Genomic DNA, 23,799 nt, shown 5'->3' with positions numbered 1-23,799 from the left:
TTGCACATTCTCCGTGTGTCTGCGTGGGTTTCCTCTTTAAGTCCAAAGATGAATTGGCCATGCTAAATTGCCCATAGTGTTAGGTGCATTAGTTAAAAGGGCAATGGGTCTGGGTGGGTTACTCTTTGGAGGGTCGGTGTGGACTGGTTGGGCCGAAGGGCCTGTTTCCACACTGTGGGGAATCTAATTTAATCTATCCAGCATCGCCGTATAACAAAAATTCTCCAATTTTGGTAACATCCTTGTAAACCTTTTTTGCACCTTTTCTAGTTTACTAACATTTTTCCTATAGCAGGTCGACCAGAATTGTACACAGCATTCCAAATGTGGCATTACCAATTTCTTGGACAGTCATAACATGATGTCCTAACTCCTGTACTCAATGCTCTGACTGACGAAGTCAAGCCTGCCAAGTGGGCTTCACCACCCTGTCTACCTGTGATGCCTCTTTCAAGGAACTATGTATCTGCACCCCTCGGTCTCTCCTTTTGACGACACTCCCCATGGCCCTACCATTAACTGTATGGTCCAGCCCTGATTTGTCTTACCAAACTACGACAGCTTGCATTTATCAAAATTAAACTCCCATCGGCCATTTCTCAGCCTTGCTGATCAAAGTTCTGTTGCACTCTGAGATAACCTTCTTTACTGTACGCTACACCACCAATTTTAGTGTTCATCAGCAAATTTAAAAACCATGCCTCCTACATTCTCATCCAAATCATTTACATAAATTACAAACAACAGTGGACCTAGCATCAATCCTTGTGGCACACCACTAATCATAGGCCTCAAGTCTGAACAACAACCCTCTGCCACCACTGTCTGTCACCTACCATCAAGCTAATTTTGTATCTAATTGACGAGCTCTCCCAAGATCCTATGCTACTAACCAGTCTACCAGGTGGAATCCTCTTGAAGGTCTTGCCACTCCTGTCCTCTCTTGCCTCCCTTTCTATCGTTCCTATTGCATCCATACTCTGGAACATTGAGTTTGCAGTCCTGTCCCTCCCTCAGCCATGTTTCTGTAATATCTATGGTACCACAGTCCCAGGGTTCCATACATGCCCTACGTTCATCTTTCTTACCTGTCAGGCCTCTTCCATTGAAATAAATGCACTTTAGTTCATTAGGCTTCCCTAGTTCTCAACCGTGCTCTTGCCTGTCTTGTCTATTTAACTTGCTCTCTTTAGCTTCTGTACCAGTCTCAACCTTCCTTCTTGTCTCACTACTACTTCGGGTCCGACTCTCTGCCAGACTAGTTTTAACCCTCTTGAGTAGCTCTAGCAAATCTCCCCGCCAGTATATTGGTCCATCTCAAGTTCAAGTGCAACCTGTCCTTCTTGGACAGATCACTTCTGGCCCAGAAGAGATCCCAATGATTAGAAAATCTGAATCCTTGCTCCCTGCACTAACTCCTCAGCCATGCATTCATCTGCCCTCTCCTCCTATTCTTATTCTTGCCAGCAGGTAGCACCAGGAACAATCCTGACATTACTACCCTTAAGGTCCTACTTTCTCACCTCCTACCCAACTCCCTATATTCACTCTGAATGACGTCATCTCTTTCTCTACCTATGTCATTGGTATCAATGTGTACAATTACCTCTGGCTGTTCTTGTTAACCACAGGGAATTGCGCTCCAGCAACATTAGAAGACAATCCTGACATTCAAACTTGTCACAAATCTGGTTTGAATACAAACTGTGGTTATTGGATTTTACATTGTAAAATGCCTGAAAGCTTTAACAGAGGACCTCTAAAGTTTCCATCACTGATAATTTTAACCTTTCCAACATATTGTATAATTTAAAATACAGAAATGTAGGTTCAAGCTGACGTTACACTGACATAAAGAGTGTGTTATATTGTCGAGAGTTGATAGCTTTCAGGTGAGACATGAAATCAAGACCTATTATTGTGCAGGGTCTTTATTTTGGAATCATTACTAACATGTTCCTCAATCAGCACTGCTGCACATTGTGTAATAATCAAACGTTTATCTTTCCTGCAGTTATTCCACACCAGTTGCCAGCTAATATTTGAATATTTTGTTCTATTTTCAGAGCAACCAGAAAGCCCACCAGCCTTTCCAGCTTTTAACCCAGCAGCACCTGTTGATCTGACTGCAGATTATCAACGTAGGTTCCATAAAGAGCAAAGTCTAAAATGTGGGGGTATATTTTCTTGATAGTATTGTTCCCAGAAAATAATCCAGCTCACTTGTACTGAATCCAATTGACACACATAGATTCAACTGTCATTTTCAAAGTTTGGGGATGAGGGTAAAGTGCAGTGGGGTTGTAATAAGTATGTAAGGAAAACAATTAATTACAGGAAAAGAGGGAAGAGGTATGGATGTGAGACTAAACAGACTGCTTTTGAAAATGCCAATATAGATCTAATTACACATGTGGAATCCCTTTGTTGTACTATCTAGTTTGTGTGAACACTATAATTGCCACCAGCATCTTTTTGGATTAGAGAAAATTGGCTCCAATCCACAAGGTTCTTGTGGTGTAGTGGTAATGACCCTACCTCTGGGTCAGAAACCATAGGTTCATGGCACATCTGCTCCAGAAGTATGTCATAATATCTCTGAACTGGTTAATTGGACTGGAATTTGCCAAATGCCACAGTCCCAAAGCCCTGCTAAACCCTTGGTGGCAAGTCCACTCATCATACTAATGTCTTCCCTTTAGCAATTTAATCCTGGGAGCAACGTTAATTACTTTAAGGCATGACTTCCACCCAATAACTCAGGAGTAATTCTAGCTTAGAAAGATGCCAGCATACAACACTGTAAACTCAACAGCATCAGGTAGGAGCAGTGGCTACTGCTGGGACCACAGGCAATCCAGATGAAGAGGAGCCCCAAAGTTATTGCCAGAACTAAGTTGACAACTTGAAGAGAATATGGGGAAGAGGAGGCTGGTTTAAGAAAGGTGAGGGCAAAGGGGAATGTTACCTTGGGGGCATGCAGTCATTTGGCCAGGGAACCCATTTGCCTGACATCAGTCAGTGTAGCCAAAACAGATGGGTTCCCACAACACTGGGTAAAAGAGCAGCTGAGTGGGTTGAGGCTCTTAAGTAGCCTCAATAGGAAATAAAAACAGCAAGTCACTCAAAGCCTCCTCCTGCCCCCTTAAATTCTGAGACAGGTCAGGGCATGCAAAATGGGAAAATCTAGAACCAGGGGTCATGTTTAAAAATAAGAGGGTACCTATTTAAAACATACATGAGGAAACATGTTTTCTCTCAGAGAGTTATGGTAGGACAACAGGCATCAGTGGTTAGGAGACAGAATTTGTGACTTGCTGATTGATGTTAGACATGCAGCATGTTATGCACATGTAGGGTGATGTTGGACATGCAAGAATAGCAAGCCAGACCAAATCAGATTCCAAACTGGACTTTATAGAACATAGAACATTACAGCACAGTACAGGCCCTTCAGCCCTTGATGTTGCGCCGACCTGTCATACCAATCTGAAGCCCATCTAACCTACACTATTCCATGTACGTCCATATGCTTGTCCAATGACGACTTAAATGTACTTAATGTGTTAGCGAATCCACTACTGTTGCAGGCAAAGCATTCCATACCCTTACTACTCTCTGAGTAAAGAAACTACCTCTGACATCTGTCCTATATCTATCACTCCTCAATTTAAAGCTATGCCCCTCATGCTCGCCGTCACCATACTTGGAAAAAGGCTCTCCCTGTCCACCCTATCTAATCCTCTGATTATCTTATATGTCTCTATTAAGTCACCTCTCAACCTTCTTCTCTCTAACAAAAACAGCCTCCAGTCCCTCAGCCTTTCCTCGTAAGACCTTCCCTCTATACCAGGCAACATCCCAGTAATTCTCCTCTGCACCCTTTCCAAAGCTTCCACATCCTTCTTATAATGCGGTGACCAGAACTGCACACAATACTCCAAGTGCGGCCGCACCAGAGTTTGTACAGCTGTAGCATAACCTCCTGGTTCCGGAACTCGATCCCTCTATTAATAAAAGCTAAGACACTGTATGCCTTCTTAACAATCCTGTCAACCTGGGTGGCAACTTTCAAGGATCTGTGTACCTGGACACCAAGATCTCTCTGCTCATCTACACTACCAAGAATCTTACCATTAGCCCAGTACTTTGCATTCCGGTTACTCCAACCAAAGTGAATCACCTCACACTTGTCCGCATTAAACTCCATTTGCCACCTCTCAGCCCAGCTCTGCAGCTTATCTATACATAGATAAGCTGGACTTTATGGATAACCAATATCAAAAGCCAAGTTTATATAGCTTAAACAGAAATGAACATTTTATTAACACTAACTGTAGCAGAGTAAAGTTAAACAGCAAGTAATCTAATTAATGTCTATGATTTAAACCAATCTTCTTTGATCATAACTACCATTCACACACATAGACAGTCAGACAGACAGACAGACACTGTTAAGAGATAAATCTAAAGAAAGAAGAGTTGTGAGTGGCCAGTTCACTTAAGCAGTTTCAAATTTTGATTGATAAAACCTTCATGCAATCTTGGACAATAAATTGTTCACAGACACACAGGACTGTACATCTTGTTTGAATTCCAAAGCTATTGGTCAGTGTAAACAGCTTCTGTGGCCATCGGAGACTTTTACTTATACAGACAGACTGAGTTCATTTTTTTCTCAGAACCTTTAATAGTTCAATATTGGATATACAATAGAGAGAGTACAACTCAGAAACCAGTCTAGTAACTTCCAACAGTACAGCCTTCTGCTGAAAAATTGTCTAAACCAGTTCAATTTTTGGTTGTCTTTATTATTTTTCAAAGTTTTCTTCGTTTGACTGGCCAACACAAGCCTGTCTTTAACTGACTTTTTTTTTAATATCCATAGTTAGGGATAAAAAAAACTGCAGATGCTGGAATCCAAAGTAGACAGGCAGGAGGCCACCTTTATCTGCAGCTCCCCCTACACCCACCCCCAGTCCTGAAGGAGGGTTATACCCGAAACGTCGATGATGCTGCCTGGTTTGCTGTGCTCTCCCAGCCTCCTGTCTTCTTTTAATATGCAAGCATCTTGAATATAGTACATTTCAGATGGTAAAATGCCTGCTGTGTTCTTAGGGAAATAATTAACTTGAAATAAATTTTTTGTGGCCAGTTTTCATAAACAAGTATCAATTTGTTTGGTCTTCCCTTGAAACAAAAAAAACCTACCGTTCAAATTCCAAAGTTCAACTCCCAACTTCAGCTCTCAGTTCCAAATCACAAATGAAAAATAAAGACAAACAGTGATGGTCCCAACAAATGTGTCAATTTAGGTCCAGAAGAAACGAGAGATGCTCATGAGTCAGAGCTATTTGTTGTCAGCAGTCAAACCATGTCCTGGGATGCTGTTTCTGGGGAATAGCTTGCAGAGAAATAGGTGAGGCCAAGACAGGTTCTTAAGAGGTCTCCAAAAGTAACGTGCACAATGACTATTTGTACCTAATCCTGTTTCATGACTTTAACAAGGAGTCAATATATCAGTTGAGGTGAGTTTGAAAATATGCAAATTGTAATCGCAATCTTTTCTGCTTGTTGACAGCAATCCCTGCAGTCCATTACATGGACAATACTTCTGACACAGAAGACCCGACCTGTGAACTTCCAGGTATGGGCTGGAACATTAGAGGTCTAAGATAGCATAGTTGAAAGAAAGTGAGGACTGCAGATGCTGGAGATCAGAGCTGAAAAATGTGTTGCTGGAAAAGCGCAGCAGGTCAGGCAGCATCCAAGGAGCAGGAGAATCAACTTTTCGGGAAGAAGGGCTGATGCCCGAAACGTCGATTCTCCTGCTCCTTGGATGCTGCCTGACCTGCTGTGCTTTTCCAGCAACACATTTTCAGCTATGTATTCATTGTAACACATTATACGAATTGGGGACACGTTTCTAAGGTGTGAACTTTTAAAACGTATTGGCCGGAATGCAATTACATTGCCAGCACTTTAAGCGCTGTTTCTAAAGTGCAATATTTCTATAACACGGGGTTGCACAAGAACGCATCCATTGCCTTATAGAAGAACTGACTGCACACACTCATGTCTCTCTATGGGCTGTATTTTACATATAGCAATGAATAAATACATATTGTTCATTGCACTTAGACTTTCTCAGAAGCTTCCTATGAGCTTTTGCACTGAAACCTGCTATGATTGGAAAACAAATTTGGCACAGTGCCCTTTAAACTGTATCAGACATCCAACCTCCACTGCAGGCACCTTCCCCTGCAACTGCGAGAAATGCAAAACTTACGCCCACACCTCCCCCCTCACTTCCCTCCAAGACCCCAAGGGATCCGTCCATATCCGTCACAAATTCACCTGCACCTCCACACACATCATTTACTGCATCCGCAGCACCCGATGTGGCCTCCTCTACACTGGGGAGACAGGCCGCCTACTTGCGGAACGTTTCAGAGAACACCTCTGGGACACCCGCACCAACCAACCCAACCGCCCCGTGGCTCAACACTTCAACTCCCACTCCCACTCCACCAAGGACATGCAGGTCCTTGGCCTCCTCCATCGCCAGACCATGGCAATATGACGCCTGGAGGAAGAGCGCCTCATCTTCCGCCTAGGAACCCTCCAACCACAAGGGATGAATGGAGATTTCTCCAGCTTCCTCATTTCCTCTCCCCCCACCTTATCTCAGTCCCAACCCTCGGACTCAGCACCGCCTTCTTGACCTGCAATCTTCTTCCCAACCTCTCTGCCCCACCCCCTCTCCGGCCTATCACCCTCACCTTAATCTCCTTCCACCTATCGCATTCCCAACACCCCTCCCCCAAATCCCTCCTCCCTATCTTTTATCTTAGCCTGCTTGGCACACCGTCCTCATTCCTAAAGAAGGGCTAATGCTCGAAACGTCGATTCTCCTGCTCCTTGGATGCTGCCTGACCTGCTGCGCTTTTCCAGCAACATATTTTTCATCTGAGGCAAACACATTATCTCTTTCACCAGATTGAAGAATGATTGCTGAGTCATGCAGAGTTTGAACTAGGGAGCTTTAGTTAAAATAATTAATTCAATGCAAAATCATGTACAGAAAGTTAAATAAAGATGGAATTGCAAATGAATATAGAAACAAAGCCTCAACTTACCCTGGAATTGGCAACCCCACCTTTTTCAGAAAGTGAAAATTAAAAATTGATGTTGTACTTTAAGTACATAATTGATGTACTTCAATGCTGAGTTTCTTAGCAAAACACTACTGTAGTAAAGGTTCAGGAGAAGAAAGACAACTTAGTTTGCAACTAATTGATTTATACACTTAAATGTACGAGTACTCGCTGCAAGTTGCGTTTCAATTTACACATTATATACAAGTGAGCACCATAGACTCATAATTGCTGTCTTGGATTAGTGGTGCTGGAAGAGCACAGCAGTTCAGGCAGCATCCAAGGAGCTTCATTGGATGCTGCCTGAACTGCTGTGCTCTTCCAGCACCACTAATCCAGAATCTGGTTTTCAGCATCTGCAGTCATTGTTTTTACCTCATAACTGCTGTCACTAAGAGGAGCTATAGGCAAAACCACAGATAAATAACAATACAAATCTGCACCTCTACTGTACAACCATGCAAGAAGAAACAATATGAATTCTGGTGTTGAGAGAATAGTGAGACTGATTTGCAATCCAAGGGCTGGATTTTACCATCCTCTGGGCAATCGAACCTGTTTTCAGTGGTAATGATGGTAGTGGGGTGAGGACGGACAGATACATGCAATACCACCAATCTAACTCCTAAACAACACTTTGCCAGAATTGAAACCCCAGTTCCCATTTTTAACAAAATAATAAACACACTATTGAGCTCGTTAACAAATCCATTGCTGCAAATATTGCACCGACTATGCCATTGTACAGTCCGAATGCACAAAGGCACAAAAGTTAAAATTTTGTGATTCTTTTAAGCTATTTCATTGAAAAGATAGTTACGAAGATGGTCATCAAATAAGGATGTTAGTGGACAGGAAGGAGGTAGTAATTAAAGCCTGTAAGAACTAGATAATGAAGTCAGCATGACTAAGGGGAAGAGTAGACAGGAAAGCAGCAGACGAACGCAGAGGGACTGGTGGTCTATGGTGCATTTGTTTTAATGCAAGAAGTATAGTAGGTAAGGCTATGAACTTAGGGCTTGCATTAGTATCTGGGATTATAATGATATTCCTATTACTGAGACTTGGTTGAGGGAAGGACATGCTTGGGAACTAAATGTCCCAGAATATCGATGCTTCAGGCGGGAAAGAGAGGGAGGTAAAAGGGATGGAGAAGTTGCATTACTGGACAGAGAGGATACCACAGCTGTGCTGAAGGAGGACACTATGGAAGGCTCGAGCAGTGAGGCAAAGTGGGCAGAGCTCAGAAACAGGAAGAGTGCAGTAACAATATTGGGATTGTACTGCAGGCCTCCCAACAGTGAACATGAGATAGAGCTACAAATATGTAGAGAGATCATAGAAAGACGTAGGAGCAACAGGGTGGTGGTGATAGGGTTTTTAATTTTCCCAACATTAATTGGCATTCACTTAATGTTAGAGGTTTAGATGGAACAGAATTTGTAAGGAACATCCAGGAGGGTTTTCTTGAGTACTGTGTATGTAGTCCAACTCATTAGGGGGCCATACTGGACCTCATGTTAGGAAATGAGCCCGACCAGGTAGCTGAAGTTTCAGTGGAGGATTATTTTGGGAATACTGATCACAATTCCATAAGATTTAGGATACTCGTGGTCTTAAAGTTAAAGTGTTAAATTGGGGGAAGGCCAACTATATCAAAATTTGGCAGAAGCTGTGGAATGTAGATTGGGAGCAGCTGTTTGAAGGGAAATACACATTGGATGTGTGGAAGGCTTTTAAAGAGAGGTTGATTAGAGTTCAGGAGAGATATGTTGCTGTGAAAATGAGGGTTAGAAATGGCAAGATTAGGAAACCATGGATGACAGGTGAAATTGTGAGGCTAGCTGAGAGGAAAAAGAATGCGACTAAAGGTCTAAGCAACTGAAGTCAGATGAAGCTTTGGAGGAATATCGGGAATGTAGGACTAATCTGAAATGAAGAACTAAGTGGGCTAACAGAAATCAAGAGATATCTTAAGTGAGCAGGATACAGGAAAAACCCAAAGTCTTTTATTCACATATAACGAGTAAGAGGGTAACAAGGGAAAAGGGTTGGCTCACTTAAGGACAAAGGAGGAAGATATGTGTGGAGTCAGAGAAAATGGGTGAGATTCTTAATGAGTACTTTGCATCGGTATTCACCGAGGAGGGGGACATGGTGGGTGTTGAGGTTAGGGATAGATCTTTGATTATTCTATGTCAAGTCGGCAGAAGATGGGAGGAAATATTGTGTATTCTAAAAGGCATTAAGGTGGACAAGTCCCCAGGTTACTGTGGGAAGCGAGAGAGGAAATAGCTTGGGCCTTAACAGATACCTTTGCAGCATCCTTGAAAACAGGAGAGGTTTCAGAGGACAGTAGAATTGCTAATGTTGTCCCTTTGTTTAAGAAGGGTAGCAGGGATAATCCAGGTAATTACAGACATGTGATCCTGATGTCAGTGGTAGAGAAGCTACTGAGAAGATACTATGGGATAGGATATATACCCATTTGGAAGAAAATAGGCTTATCAGTGATAGGCAGCATGGTTTTGTGCAGGGAAGGTCATGTCTTACAAACTTAATAGAATTCTGTGAAGAGGTGACAAATTTGATTGATGAGGGAAGGGCTGTAGATCTCATATACATAGACTTTAATAAGGCATTTGATAAGGTTCCCCATGGTAGGCTGACGAAGAAGGTGAACTCGCATGGGGTCCAGAGTGTTCTAGCTAGGTGGATCGAGAACTGGTTGGGCATCGGAGACAGAGAGTAGTTGTGGAAGGGAGCTTCTCAAAACGGAGACCTGTGACCAGTGGTGCTCCACAGGCATCTGCGTTGGGACCACGGTTGTTTGTGATATACTTAAATGATTTTGAGGAAGGTGTAGGTTGCCTCATTAGCATGTTTGCAGATGACACTAAGCTTGGTGGAGTAGCAGATAGTGAAGGGGACTGTCAGAGAATACAGCAGAATATAGATCAATCGGAGAGTTGGGCAGATGGAGTTCAATCTGGACAAATGCGAGGTGATGCATTTTAGAAGATGCAATTCCAGAACAAACTATACAGTAAATGGAAAAGTCCTGGGGAAAATTAATGTACAGAGAGATCTGGGTGTTCAGGTCCATTGTTCCCTGAAGTTGGCCACACAGGTCAGTAGAGTGGTCAAGAAGGGATATGGCATGATTTCCTTCATCGGACGGGATATTGCATACAAGAGTTGGCAGGTCATGTTACAGTTGTATAAGACTGTGGTCCGGCCACATTTGGAATACTGCGTACAGTTCTGGTTGCATTATCAAAGGGATGTGGATGCTTTGGAGAGGGTGCAGAGGAGATTCACCAGGATGTTGCCTGGTATGGAAGGTGCTAGCTATGAGGAGAGGTTGACTAGATTCAGATTATTTTCATAGGAAAGAAGGAGGTTGAGGGGGGACCTGATTGAGTTCAAAGTCAGAGGGGAAAAGTTTAGGGGAGATATACTCGGAAAGTTCTTTACTCAGAGGGTATGGTATCTGGAATGCGTTGCCAGCGGAGGTGGTTGAGGCGGTCACTGTAGCATCATTTAAGATGCATCTGGACAGCTATATGAATAGGCAGGGAGCAAATGGATACAGATCTTTAGAAAATAGACGCCAGATTTAAATAGAGGATATGGATTGGCGCAGGTTTGGAGAGCTGAAGGGCCTGTTCCTGCACTGTAATGTTCTTTGTTCTCATAAGATGTAGGTCTATCATTTAGAAATGGAGTTGTGGTTTGCGCCATGAGCTCATCAGGCACACCGCTCCCAAGACGTTTTCCCATCTTTTGTTCCTTCCCAAGTCTTCAAAATTATCCCTTACCATCTCCTGTAGGCTCCTGATCCCTTTCGAAAGTCCCAGATTTACATGGGTCCAGACCTCATAAGGAACAAAGAACAAAGAAAATTTACAGCCCAGGTACAGGCCCTTCGGCCCTCCAAGCCTGAGCCAATCCAAATCCACTGTCTAAACCTATCAACTAATTCCTAAGTATCTGTATCCCTCTGCACCCCATTTACTCATGCATCTGACCAGACGTATCTTAAATGAATCTACTGTGCCTGCCTAAGACCATAAGATACAGGAGTGGAAGTAAGGACACTTGGCCCATCGAGTCCACTCTGCCATTCAATCATGGCTGATAGGCATTTCAGCGCCACTTACCCACACTCTCCCCGTATCCCTTAATTCCTTGCAAGATTAAGAATTTATCAATTTCTGCCTTGAAGACATTTAACGTTCCAGCCTCCACTGCACTCCGTGGCAACGAATTCCACAGGTCCACCACTCTGTGGCTGAAGAAATGTCTCCTCATTTCCATTTAAAATTGATCCCTTCTAATTCCAAGGCTGTGCCCACGAGTCCGAGTATCCCGCCTGACGGAAACTAATTCCCAGCGTCCATCCTTTGTAAGCCATGCATTATCTTGTAAGTTTCTATTAGATCTCCCGTCTCCCATCGTACATTCGGCCTACCATTCCAGGGATCAGCCATGTGAATCTCCACTGGACACGGTCCAGTGCCAGTACGTCCTTCCTGAGGTGTGGGGCCCAAAACTGGACACAGTATTCTAAATGGGGCATAACCGGAGCTTTATAAAGTCTTTGCTTTTACATCGTTGCTTTTACATTTCAACCCTCTTGAGATAAATGACAACATTACATTTGCTTTCTTAACCAAGGACTCAACCTGCATCAATTACCTCTGCTGGCAACGGGTTCCAGGCACCTGCCATCCTCTGTGTAGAATACCTGCCACATGTATCCTCCTTAAACATTTCACCCCTCACCTTGAACACGTGAATCCCTCATCCTGGGAAAAGGCTTATCTCTATCTACCCTGTCTATATCTTTCATGATTTTGTAGACCTCAATCAGGTCCCCCCCAATCTCCTTTTTTCTAATGAAAACAATCCCAACCTACTCCAAGTACGGGGACGGCAATCACGAGGGGACACAACTTTAAAGTGAGGGGAGATAGGTATAAGATAGATGTCAGAGGTAGTTTCTTTACTCAGAGAGTAGTAAGGGTATGGAATGCTTTGCCTGCATCTGTAGTAGATTTGCCAAGTTTAAGTGCATTTAAGTCGTCATTGGAAGGCAAATGGACGTACATGGAATAGTGTAGGTGGGATGGGCTTCAGATTAGTATGATAGGGCTGCACAACATCGAGGGCCAAAGGGCCTGTACTGCGCAGTAATGTTCTATGTTCTATGTTCTACTCAACCTCTCTTCATAGCTAGCACCTTCCATTCCATGCAACACCCTCATAAACCTTCTCTGCACCCACTCCAAAGCATCCACATCCTTTTGGTAATGTGGCAACCAGAACTATACACAGTATCCTAAATGCAACTGAACCAAAGATTATACAATTTTAACATGACCTGCCAGCTCTTATACTCAATACCTTGTCCGAAGATGGCAAGCATACCATATGCTTTCTTGACCACTCTATCCATCTTTGCAGCCACCTTCGAGGATACAATGGACCTGCACTCCCAGATCTCTCTGCTCATCAACTTTTCCCAAAGATCTTCCGTTCACTATATAATTTGCTCTAGAATTAGACTTCCCAAAATGCATCACCTCACATTTGCCTGGTTTGAACTCCATCTGCCATTTCTCCGCCCAACTCTCCAGTCTACCTATAACCTCCTGTACTCTTTGACAGTTCTCTATGCTTTCTGCTACTCCACCAATCTTGGTGTCATCTGCAAACTTACTGGTCAGACCAACAATGCCCTCTTTCAGATCATTTATGTATATGACAAACAACAGTGGCCCCAGCACTGATTCCTGTGGGACACAATTGGTCACATTTCTCCACCTCAAGAAACTCCCTTCAATTACTACTTTCTGTCTCCTGTTGCTCAACCAGTTCTTTATCCACCTAGCTAGAACACCCTGCACACCATGAATGGCTTCATACAAGGGCCTACTTACGTCCCAGCAGCACACAAAACTCTATTCATTGTCTGCCGGGACTTGGGCCAAATAAAAAGCGAGCAGGTAGGCAAGAAAACTAGGTTGGCAAGAAAAACAGGAGCTGAACTATGGACTATATTCAACAAGTAGATAGTTTGAGCACAGTTAAGGCATATTCCCTCAAAACAGATAGGTAAGACAAAATAAATCCAGAGCTCCTTCAATGATAAAGGAAACATAAATGGAGTTAAAGAAGAAAAAGTGTGCTATTGACAGGTGTCAGGTAAGAATCACTGTTGAGAACAAACTAAATATAGAAGGTTCAGAAGGGAACTGAAAAAGCAAATACAACAAGTAAAGGGGGATTGAGAAAAAAAGACTGGCAGCTAAAAGAAAAGGAAATTCCCAAAGTCTGCTCTAAATACATCAAGAGTAAAATGATGGTAAAAGGACATGGACAAATTAGGGACCAAAAAGCAGGTTTAAAAATGGTGACAAAGAAGGAAATTGAGTCACCATAAGACCCCCCCAGATACAGAAGTGGAATTAGGCTGTTCAGCCCATCGAGTATGCTCTACCATTCAATCATGGCTGATATGTTTCCCAATCCCATTTTCTTGCTTCCTCCACATAACTCTTAATCCATTTACTAATTAAGAACCTATCTACTTCTGTCTTAAAGACACTCAATGACTTGGCCTTCATAGCCCTCTTCCACAATGAGTTGCACAGATTCACCAACCTCTGGCTAAAGAAATACCCTAATAATTCTGTGAATCTGTGACAGCTGAAAAGCTAGACAGTCTGATTGGCTGGTAGGTTAGAACCCACAGAAGGTTTGAAGTCCAACTCTATGGCTATGGCAATGGGGTGGCCTTGTTGAATGTTGGTTTGTGTGACACCAACATTCCTTCCAGAGAGGGGAGCCATATGCATTTTTGCACCACTAAAAACAAGTAATACTTAGAAATGGATGTACTGATTCGACTAGCGCTCCTCACACATTGGATAACTACGTGTCATTTTTAAATGATATAGGCAATTCCTGCTCGACAGATACAAGTTGCCAATTTTGAGGGTTGGGGGTTGGGGGAGGGAGGGATAATTGCTTGTTAAAACACCTTGTTGACAGACAAACTCTACCTTATTGTAATTCAGATCCCTATCTTACAAAACTCTCCCAACAAATTAGATTATCAGATAGAATCATGCAATAAAGAAGAGGCCCAAAGCCACATCTGTACCACCAAAACCACATACTAGTCCAGCATTAGGTCCACAGCCTTGAATTTTATAAAATTTCAAGTGCCCATCAGGTCTCCTCTCAGCCTTCTCTGCTCTGGAGAAAACAACGTGAATTTATCCAGCTTCTCTTCATAACTGATGTGCTCCAGCTCAGGCAACATCCTGATTGCCTAATCCTAATCCTAATCCTTAACTCTATCTCATCTGAATATTCTATAACTAGGAAAATCCTGCCTGTCATTGAGCCAGGTCTCAGACATAGCTATGATCTCATAGTTCCAAGTGCCTGTCTATGCCCTCAGCTCATCTGTCTGATTCCTCAAGCTCCTTGCATTAAAATTGCATTTAGACTATACTTAAGCAAAGGTATACTGGCATTGGAGGCAGTCCAGAGAAGTTTCATTAGGCCGATACGAGGAGCAGAGGAGTTGTCTTATGACAAAAGGTTCAGCAATTTGTGCTCTTATGGAGTGTAGGATGGTATGTTGCCTCCTGGGTGCCAGAATGAAAGATATCAAGGATTGGTTGCAGGCCATTCTGGAGCATGGGGGTGAACAGAAAGAGGCCATGGTCCATGTTGGGATCAATGACATGGGAAGAAAGAGAAATGAGGCCATGCCAGCAAACCTTAGAGAGTTGAGTCAGAAAAGTAGGGCTTTAAAGGTGTAGCCTCCAGATTATTCATGCCACTACATGAATATGTGGCTGGAGAGATAGTTCGGGGGGAGGGGTGGTGGGACTTTACAAGTTGGATGGGGTTACTTCTGAACTCACTTTGGCCTTATCCTGCCTGTGTCCTTTACATTCCAGACTCACTTACTTGCATTTTAATTTTTAATTCCACTTCAGCACCTCTCGCAGAGTCATGGAGTCATACAACATGGAAATGGACCCTTTAGTCTCACACCAACCAGACATCCCAATCTGAATGTAGGTTTGCTCGTTGAGCTTGAAGGTTCATTTCCAGATGTTTTGTCACCCTACTAGGTAACATCTTCAGTGGGCCTCAGGCAAAGCAATGCTGAAACTTCCTGCTTTCTATTTATATGTTTGGGTTTCTTTGGGTTGATGATGTTATTTCCTGTGGTGAAGTCACTTCCTGTTCCTTTTATCAGGGGGTGGAGTCTAACTCGATGTGTTTATTGATAGAGTTCCGGTTGGAATGTCAAGCTTCTGGGAATTCTCGTGTGTGTCTCTGTTTGGCTTGTCCAAGGATGGATATGTTGTCCCAGTCGAAGCGGTATCCTTCATCATCCATATGTAAGGATACTAGTCAGAGAGGGTCATGTCTTTTTGTGGCTAGTTGGTGTTCACGTATTCTGGTGGCTAGTTTTCTGCCTGTTTGTCCAATGTAGTGTTTGTTACAGTCCTTGCATGATATTTTGTAAATGACATTAGTTTTGCTTGTTGTCTGTATCGGGCCTTTCAAGTTCATTAACTACTTTTTAGTGTACTAGTGGGTTTGTGGTCTACCATGATGCTAAGGGATCTGAGTAGTCTGGCAGTCATTCCCGAGATGTATTTGATGTAAGGGAGAGTGGCTAGGGTTTCTGTTTGTGTTTTGTCTGCTTGTTTGGGTTTGTTGCTGAGAAATAGGTGGACTGTGTTCATTGGATACCCATTCTTTTTGAATACACGGTATAGGTGATTTTCCTCTACTCTGCATAGTTACTCTGTGCTACAGTGTGTGTTGGCTCATTGAAATAATGTTCTGATGCAGCTTCGTTTGTGGATGTTGGGTGATTGCTTCTGTAGTTCAATATTTGGTCCGTATGTGTTGTTTTCCTGAAGACGCTGGTTTGAAGTTCCCCATTGGCTGTTTGCCCTACTGTGACATCTAGGAATGGTGTTTTGTTGTTGTTTTCCTCCTCTTTAGTGAATTTTATGCCAGTAAGGGTATTATTGATCACCTTGAAGGTTTCCTCTAATTTGTTTCGTTTAGTGATGACAAAGGTGTCATCCATGTAGCGGACCCAAAGTTTGGGTTGGAAGTTAGCAGAGTTGTTTGTTTGAGTCTCTGCATTACTGTCTCTGCTAAGAACCCTGATATCAGAGATCCCATGGGTGTTCCGTTGGTTTGTCTGTAGGTTTTGTAGTTAAAGGTGAAGTATGTGATAAGGCATAGGTCCACTAGTTTGATGATACTGTCCTTGTTAATGAAGTTTGTGGTGTTTGGTGTATGTGTCTTTGAGTCTTCTAATAGTGTAGTCAGTGTTTCCTTGGCCAGGTTAATGTTGATTGATGTAAACAGGGCTGTTACATCAAAGGAGACCATTATTTCATCCTCTTCTATCTTAGAGTCTTTGGTCTTCAGGAATTCTTGGGTGGAGTGGATGGAGTGGCGTGAGTCTTCTACTAAGTGTTTTAGTCTTTGATGTAGCTCCTTGGCTAATCTGTAAGTTGGTGTTCCAGGTAGTGAGACTATGGGTCTGAGGGGGGCTCCTTCTTTGTGAATTTTGGGTAATCCATAGAAGGGTGGTGTGTTGGATCAGTCTGGTTTCATTTTGTCGAAGTCGGTCTTATTTATTTCTCCAGATTTCTGAAGTTTTTTTTTAGTAGGGCTGTGATTCGGTTCTCTAGTTGTGGGGTCAGGTCTATCACCACCTGTTGGTCTCCAGATTTCTGAAGTTTTTTTTTAGTAGGGCTGTGATTCGGTTCTCTAGTTGTGGGGTCAGGTCTATCACCACCTGTTGGTAAGTGTTGGTATCTGTAAGTAGTGCGTTTGCCTTTTCAATGTAGTCTCTTCAATTTAGAATGACTGTCAAGCGTCCTTTGTCTTCAGGTAGGATAACAATGTTTTTATCTTTTTTTAGTCTTTCCAGTGCTTTCCTTTCTTGTGTATTGAGTGTGTTTCCTTCCTTTTTTTTCTGCTTAATGTTGGTGCAACTCCCTATCTGATGGTTTGCTGGGTTTCTTCTGTCAGTTGGTTGTCTTTTAGTATTGTTTCTAATGCTGCTAAGAAATCTTTCTTGTTCGCATCTTGGCAGTTGTAATTTAATCCTCTTACTAAGACGGCTTTTTCAGTGTCTGTTAAGGGTCGGTCAGATAAGTTTTTTATCCATGTTTCTGTGTTGTAGGTGCCGTTATTTTGTGTAAGTTTGTCTAGGTTCTTTTATAGGTCTCATTTCTTCATTTTCTGTGTTTTTCACTGTCGAATATCCAAGGCTTGTTGTACTGTGTCTATCTGTTCATGGTCTGTTGCATGAGTGAGTAAAGATTTTTGGTGCAAAATTTCCCATTTGTATTTACACAGTCTGTTGTGGGCATCATTAATCACTCCTCTAAGCATTCTGCAGCTGTTTTGCTTTGCTATTCGTTTGGCTAGTGGGGTGTTAAGGGGAGGTTTGTATTTAAGGCATTTAGGTAGTACTTGTTTTCTGTAGCACCACAGGAAATAACATCACCACAGGAAATGACATCACCAACCCAAAGAAACCCAAACATATAAATAGAAAGCAGGAAGTTTCAGCAGTGCTTCACCTGAGGCCCACTGAAAATGTTACCTAGTATGGTGATGAAACGTCTGGAAATGAACCTTCAACCTCAGCGAGCAAACCTACATCCAAAATCTCAACCTGAGCTACAAATCTTCTCAAAACTCACTAATCCCAATCTGAGCTAGTCCCATTTGCCTCGTATTTGGGCCATATTTCTCGAAACCCTTCCAAGTCAGATACCAAACCTTCTAAATGTTGTAATTATATCTGCCTTCATCACACCCTCAGAATGAAAACGTTACCCCTCAAACTCTTTTCATATCTTTCGCTTCTCACCTAAAACTTATGTCCTCTAGTTTTGGATTTTCCTACCCTAGGAGAAAAGACCTTGGCTATTCACTCTAGCCATGCCCCTCATGATTTTTATAAACTTCTATAAGGTCATCCCTCAGCCCCCGACACTCCAGGGAATAAAGCCCCAGCCTAATCAGCCTCTCTCTATAGCATAAACCCTCCAGTCCCGGCTACATCATTGTAAATCATTTCTGCACCCTTTCAACTTTAACAACATCCTTCCTAAAGTGATCTCACCAATGTTCTGTACAGCTGCAACATGAGCTCCCAACTCCTATAATCAATGTTCTGATCGATGAAAGCAAGCATGTTTTCTTCACCACCCTGTCAACCTTCAACTCCACTTTCAAGAAACAATGCACCTGGACCCCTAGGTGTCTTTGTTCTCATCTACATCTCAGGATCGCATCCCTCCTATGAGTTTAAATCCACCTCAACACCCTTAGCAAGCTTCCTCAGAAAGATTTTGATCTGGTTTCTGTTCAGAAGTAACCCCATCCAACTTGTATAGTTCTCACCACCCCCACAGAAGGTCTGACTACCTCAGGAATCCAAACCCTTTCCCCCCGAACTATCTCTCCATGTAGTGGCATGAATAATCTGGAGACTACAACCTTTAAAGCCCTACTTTTCAATTTCTGACTCAACTCTCTAAGGTCTGCTGGCAGGGCCTCATTTCTCTTTCTTCCCATGTCATTGATCCCAACATGGACCATGACCTCTTTCTGTTCACCTTCATACTCCAGAAAAGCCCGCAAGCATTCTTTGATATCATTCATTCTGGCGCCAAGAGGCATCATACCATCCTACAGTCCATAAGACCACAAATTGCTGAACCTCTCGCCATAAGACAACTCCTCTGCACAGTATCAGCCTAATGAAACTTCTCTGGACCGCCTCCAATGCCCATATATCTTTGCTTAAATATAGTGTCCTTAACTATTCACAGTATTCCAGCTGCGGTCTATTTTCTATGTTTTTATTACCTAGCATAGTTTTAGCAAAACCTCCCTACTTCAAACTCCATTTCCTTTGAAATAAAGGAGAGTATTGCATTTCCCTTCTCTATTGCCTAGTGAACTTGGAGGCCAGTTTTGCATGATTAACGCAAAAGGTCTTCCAGATCCCTCTATTCTGCAGATAGCTGCAGTCTTTCTCTATTTAAATAATGTTCAGATCATCTGTCCATTCTTGCCAAATTGCATAGTCTCACATCTTACCATATTATTTTCTATCTGCCAAGTTTCTGGCCACTGACTTAACCTGTCAATATCCATCTGCAGACTCCGTGTCATCTCACCACTTGCTTTTTGTGTCATCTACAAATTTGAACCTTCCTATTCCAAGTCATTCACATAAATATTTGTGGCCCTAATACTGATCCATCTGGCACTTGATTAGTTATAGGTAGCCACCCTGAAAATGCCCCCCTTACCCTAACTCTATCCCCTATTAGTTAGCTAATCCTCTACCCAAGGTAATATACTATTTCTAATGCAATGGCCCTTCTTCAAGGAGAGGATAATGAGGACTATGAGAAAAATATTAACACTGGACAGGCAGTTTCAAACAACTAGCCCCTTTCCACCCATTTTTACTTGCTGGAAATTCAGCTACAGGTGGGCCTCCTGCACGAGAGAATTTGCAGTCTAATTTAAATATTGGTGCCAAATTCTGATGTCACCACCAGTATACAAAAACTGGTGACAGAATCCTGAAAATTGCAAGTTCTTTGTCGATACAAGTTCTACTTGTGTCAAGTTTTTTAAACTATTTTTCCTTCTAAGCTTGATTTCTCAATAAGTGGTGAATTTATTATATAGTTTTTACAACACATTAAAATCACAGCAGCTTGGCTCAGCAGCACTTACATAAAACTAATGAATGGAGCAGTTTTCTCAGAAACTTACTATTACAGCTGCAAAGGCTGTTTAATTGATCTTAGATATCCTTTCTAATGAAAATGATATAGGATGGCTCCCTATATAAAGATAACTTTGTATAAGTGAACCAATAGATAAATCATAAACTGATAAAAAAATATGAATAGTGAAACAAACAGACAGAATGCTGGAAAATCTCAGCAGGTCTGGCAGCATTTCCTGTGGAGAGTGAAACAGTAACTGTTTCAACTCTTCTTCTATAGAAATAGTGTATTGGCTCATATTCATACCAACTTATTCTGCAGGTTTTTGAAGGTGAAAGCAGCAACACCGAAATGGACTGTCAATTCAGGCCACTAACGCAACGGTTAAGGAACTTGGGTTATTGTTCACCTACCCATTAAAGAATTTTCAAATCCGCATGTCATCTTTCAGGAATAACCCCAATATACAGTAACATCAATGACTTATCAAGAACCTCATCATAGTTGAGGGTCAACAAATCAAAGAAAGTACAGTCGTACCGTTGAAGTTGCACAGCAAAGTGTCAGGAATGACAGCTCACCAAATATTATTTTGCAACTTTCTGCACGGACAGCTTCACAATTGTCAAACAATAAACAGCAGTAGAAAAGCCCATTTATGTCATGTTATACTATTCATTAAGCAATTGTGATGTTTGCATTATATTCAACAAGGTTAAACACAGACTGGCTTCAAGAAGGACACTAGCACTTGTTTGACAGTCCTCGTATTGAATGCAGAAATTGCAACATGGGTAGGACCGATGGAATTTCTTGAGCGCTCATGTGTTGCTGACACACTGCCCATCACTATAATTCAGATGTATAGTGATGACAACTGCTCAGACTTTTTGTTAACATTTGGACACCTTCCCTGTTAAAAAAAAACCACTGCTGTAGTTTGTAAAAGACTGAGCTGGCACAGCTGATCTGGTATTTGATCTCCTCATCAATGGTAATGGTGTATATTGGAAAAGGTATATTCCAAGGCACGATAAGTGCTCAGTGTATTCCAGAGTCTCTCCTTCAAGACATATAGGAGGTGCAATATTTGGCTAATCAGGCAAGTCTCTATACATAATTTTTGTTTGGGCGACAATGCAAGGATAGGCAGAACTTCATCTGTACAGAATTTTAAAAATTCAGAGATGAATTGAAATCTTCGCAGAGTCAATAATGACTGCAGTCATCACCAACTGTAGATCATGTATTTCTCATAATGGAAGGTCATTGATCTTTTAAGCAGTGTATAGTCCCAGTCAGTAATTGTAAATAGTGTGGGGGCTATCACATCATCTTGCTTGACACCAGTCCAAATTTTAAAGCAAATGAAAGCAAAAGACCACAGATGCTGCAGATTGGAAATAAAAACAAAATGTTCTCGTGGGTGCAGGATTTTGAAGTTTGTTGAATCACCAAATCTTTGCTGCACAATCTAGAACCTTGTGATTTGATTGCTTGCTGCAGCTTTCACACCAATAAAGGCCCATGCATGGATTCTGCTACATTATACTGGAGGACCATCTGTCATTGTGGTTTCAAAGATAAGGATTGCTGAAAACATACATCTTTTTGCAATGATAGTTGATAATATTACTCTTAAGAAGAGAAACATAAGCAATGTGAGCAATGGGAATTTTGTCCATTTGACTTTGGGATGATGGTCAGCTTTCTTTTCATACTACAGTGTTCTAGAAAACAGTATACCAAGGGAAGTAGAGAGGACTTCAAACAAAACAATGAGCGTGTACCATCGCTATACACAGACACCATTCACTTTTACTTAGAATAAGATAAAGAAATAGATAAAATGAGTCCAAACTTTCCTTCGCTGCTAAAGCACATCGCCATTAGAGTCCCACTTCTGGCATCATCAGCCCACGCCACGCCGCCGTCAGAATCCCATTCCAGACTACACCAGCCCACGCCATGCTGCCATTAGAGTCCCACTCCAGACTATACCAGCCCACGCCATGCTGCCATTAGAGTCCCACTCCAGACTATACCAGCCCACGCCATGCTGCCATTAGAGTCCCACTCCAGACTATACCAGCCCACGCCATGCTGCCATTAGAGTCCCACTCCAGACTATACCAGCCCACGCCATGCTGCCATTAGAGTCCCACTCCAGACTATACCAGCCCACGCCATGCTGCCATTAGAGTCCCACTCCAGACTATACCAGCCCACGCCATACCACCGTCAGAGTCCTGCTCCAGACTACACCAGCCCACGCCACGCCGCCATTAGAGTCCCACTCCTGACTATACCAGCCCATGACATACCACCATCAGAGTCCCACTCTAGACTACACCGGCCCATGTCATACCACCGTCAGAGTCCCATTCCAGGCTACACCAGCCCACGTCATGCCACCGGCAAAGTCCTGCTCTTGGCTTTATAGATTAAATGTACAACTTTAATTCCGGCCTCTTATGAAAGGCAGCTGATTCAGTTACCAGTGAGTGCAGCAAAAGGCTCATAACCAAGCTTAATGGGGCGAAATTGGTCGCAAGAGATTCACCTAGATTGGCTCAACATTTTTCAATTAGAAAATGGTTGCCTGAGTGAAGTTCTAATTAAATACCTGAAAGTTTTTCAGGTAAGTCTAGAGACTATCAAAGGTCTCTAAGTGACTTTGCATGTTGACCAGGAAGCAATTCTGCAAGTTCTGCCCCAGTGCCATTTGTCTTAATGCAAAGATAGAGACAGAAATCAGATGGCTGGAAAATGAAGGAATCATCAAACCAGTTTAACGCAGAATGAGCAGCACCATTTGTACCAATTTTGACGTCCAATGGAACAGTTCACCTTTGTTGGGGATTTTAAACAAACAGTAGAATGCTTTTTGAGGCTGGATAAATATCCAATCCCTTGGATAGAGGATTTATATGCAAAGCTCGTAGGGGGTTGTCCCATCATGAAGCTGGACATAAGCTACACTTACTTGCAATTGCCTTTAATAAGGTTTTGCAGACGTCTGCGACGATTAATACCCATAAGGACTTGTGCCAATAGATGAGACAGCCGTTTGGGGTGTCATCAGCTTGTTGAAATTTTCAGCAGACAATGGACATGCCAGGGCCACAGGGTTGATTCCAAACTCGGGTGAGTGTCTGGCGTTTGCACATTCTCCCTGTGTTTAAATGGATTTCCACCGGGTGCTCCGGTTTCCTCCCACAGTCCAAAAATGTGCAGGTTAGGTAAATTGCCCATAGTGATCAGGGATGTGTCAATCAGGTGCATTAGCCATGGAAAATGCAGGGTTGATACGGTAGGAGGCTGGGTCTGGGTGCGATGCTCTTTGGAGTGTCGGTGTGGCCTATTTCCACACTGGGGATTCTGTGGTTCCTTCAACATTTTACAAGGTCTACTTCTGCCCACCACTGGTGGGCGGCACGGTGGCACAGCAGTTAGCACTGCTGCCTCACAGCGCCAGAGACCCGGGTTCAATTCCCGCCTCAGGCAACTGTCTGTGTGGAGTTTGCACATTCTCCCCGTGTCTGCAGGGGTTTCCTCCGGGTGCTCCGGTTTCCTCCCACAGTCCAAAAACGTGCAGTATAGGTGAAGGGGTAAATGGTAAATTGCCTGTAGTGTTAGGTGAAGGGGTAAAAGTAGGGGAATGGCTCTGGGTGGGTTGCTCTTCGGAGGGTTCAGTGTGGACTTGTTGGGCCGAAGGGCCTGTTTCCACACTGTAAGTAAACTAATCTAATCTAATCATTTACCTAGATGATGTCATGATAACAGGGAAGGTTAATAAGGAACACTTAGAA

General features: G+C 42.7%; 1 pseudogene; it reads right to left on the bottom strand.

The window, feature by feature from the left end:
- Positions 1-4,264: 4,264 nt before the first annotated feature.
- LOC148150024 (uncharacterized) overlaps positions 4,265-23,799 on the bottom strand; it is a 148,914-nt pseudogene continuing 129,379 nt past the window's right edge.

Source organism: Chiloscyllium plagiosum, unplaced genomic scaffold (genome assembly GCF_037043375.1).
Source record: "Chiloscyllium plagiosum isolate Xiang-an unplaced genomic scaffold, Cpla_swu_hap1 HiC_scaffold_5, whole genome shotgun sequence".
NCBI lineage: Eukaryota > Metazoa > Chordata > Chondrichthyes > Orectolobiformes > Hemiscylliidae > Chiloscyllium > Chiloscyllium plagiosum.
The sequence above is the reverse complement of the archived record's forward strand: the minus strand, read 5'-3'. Positions and strand labels throughout refer to the sequence as shown.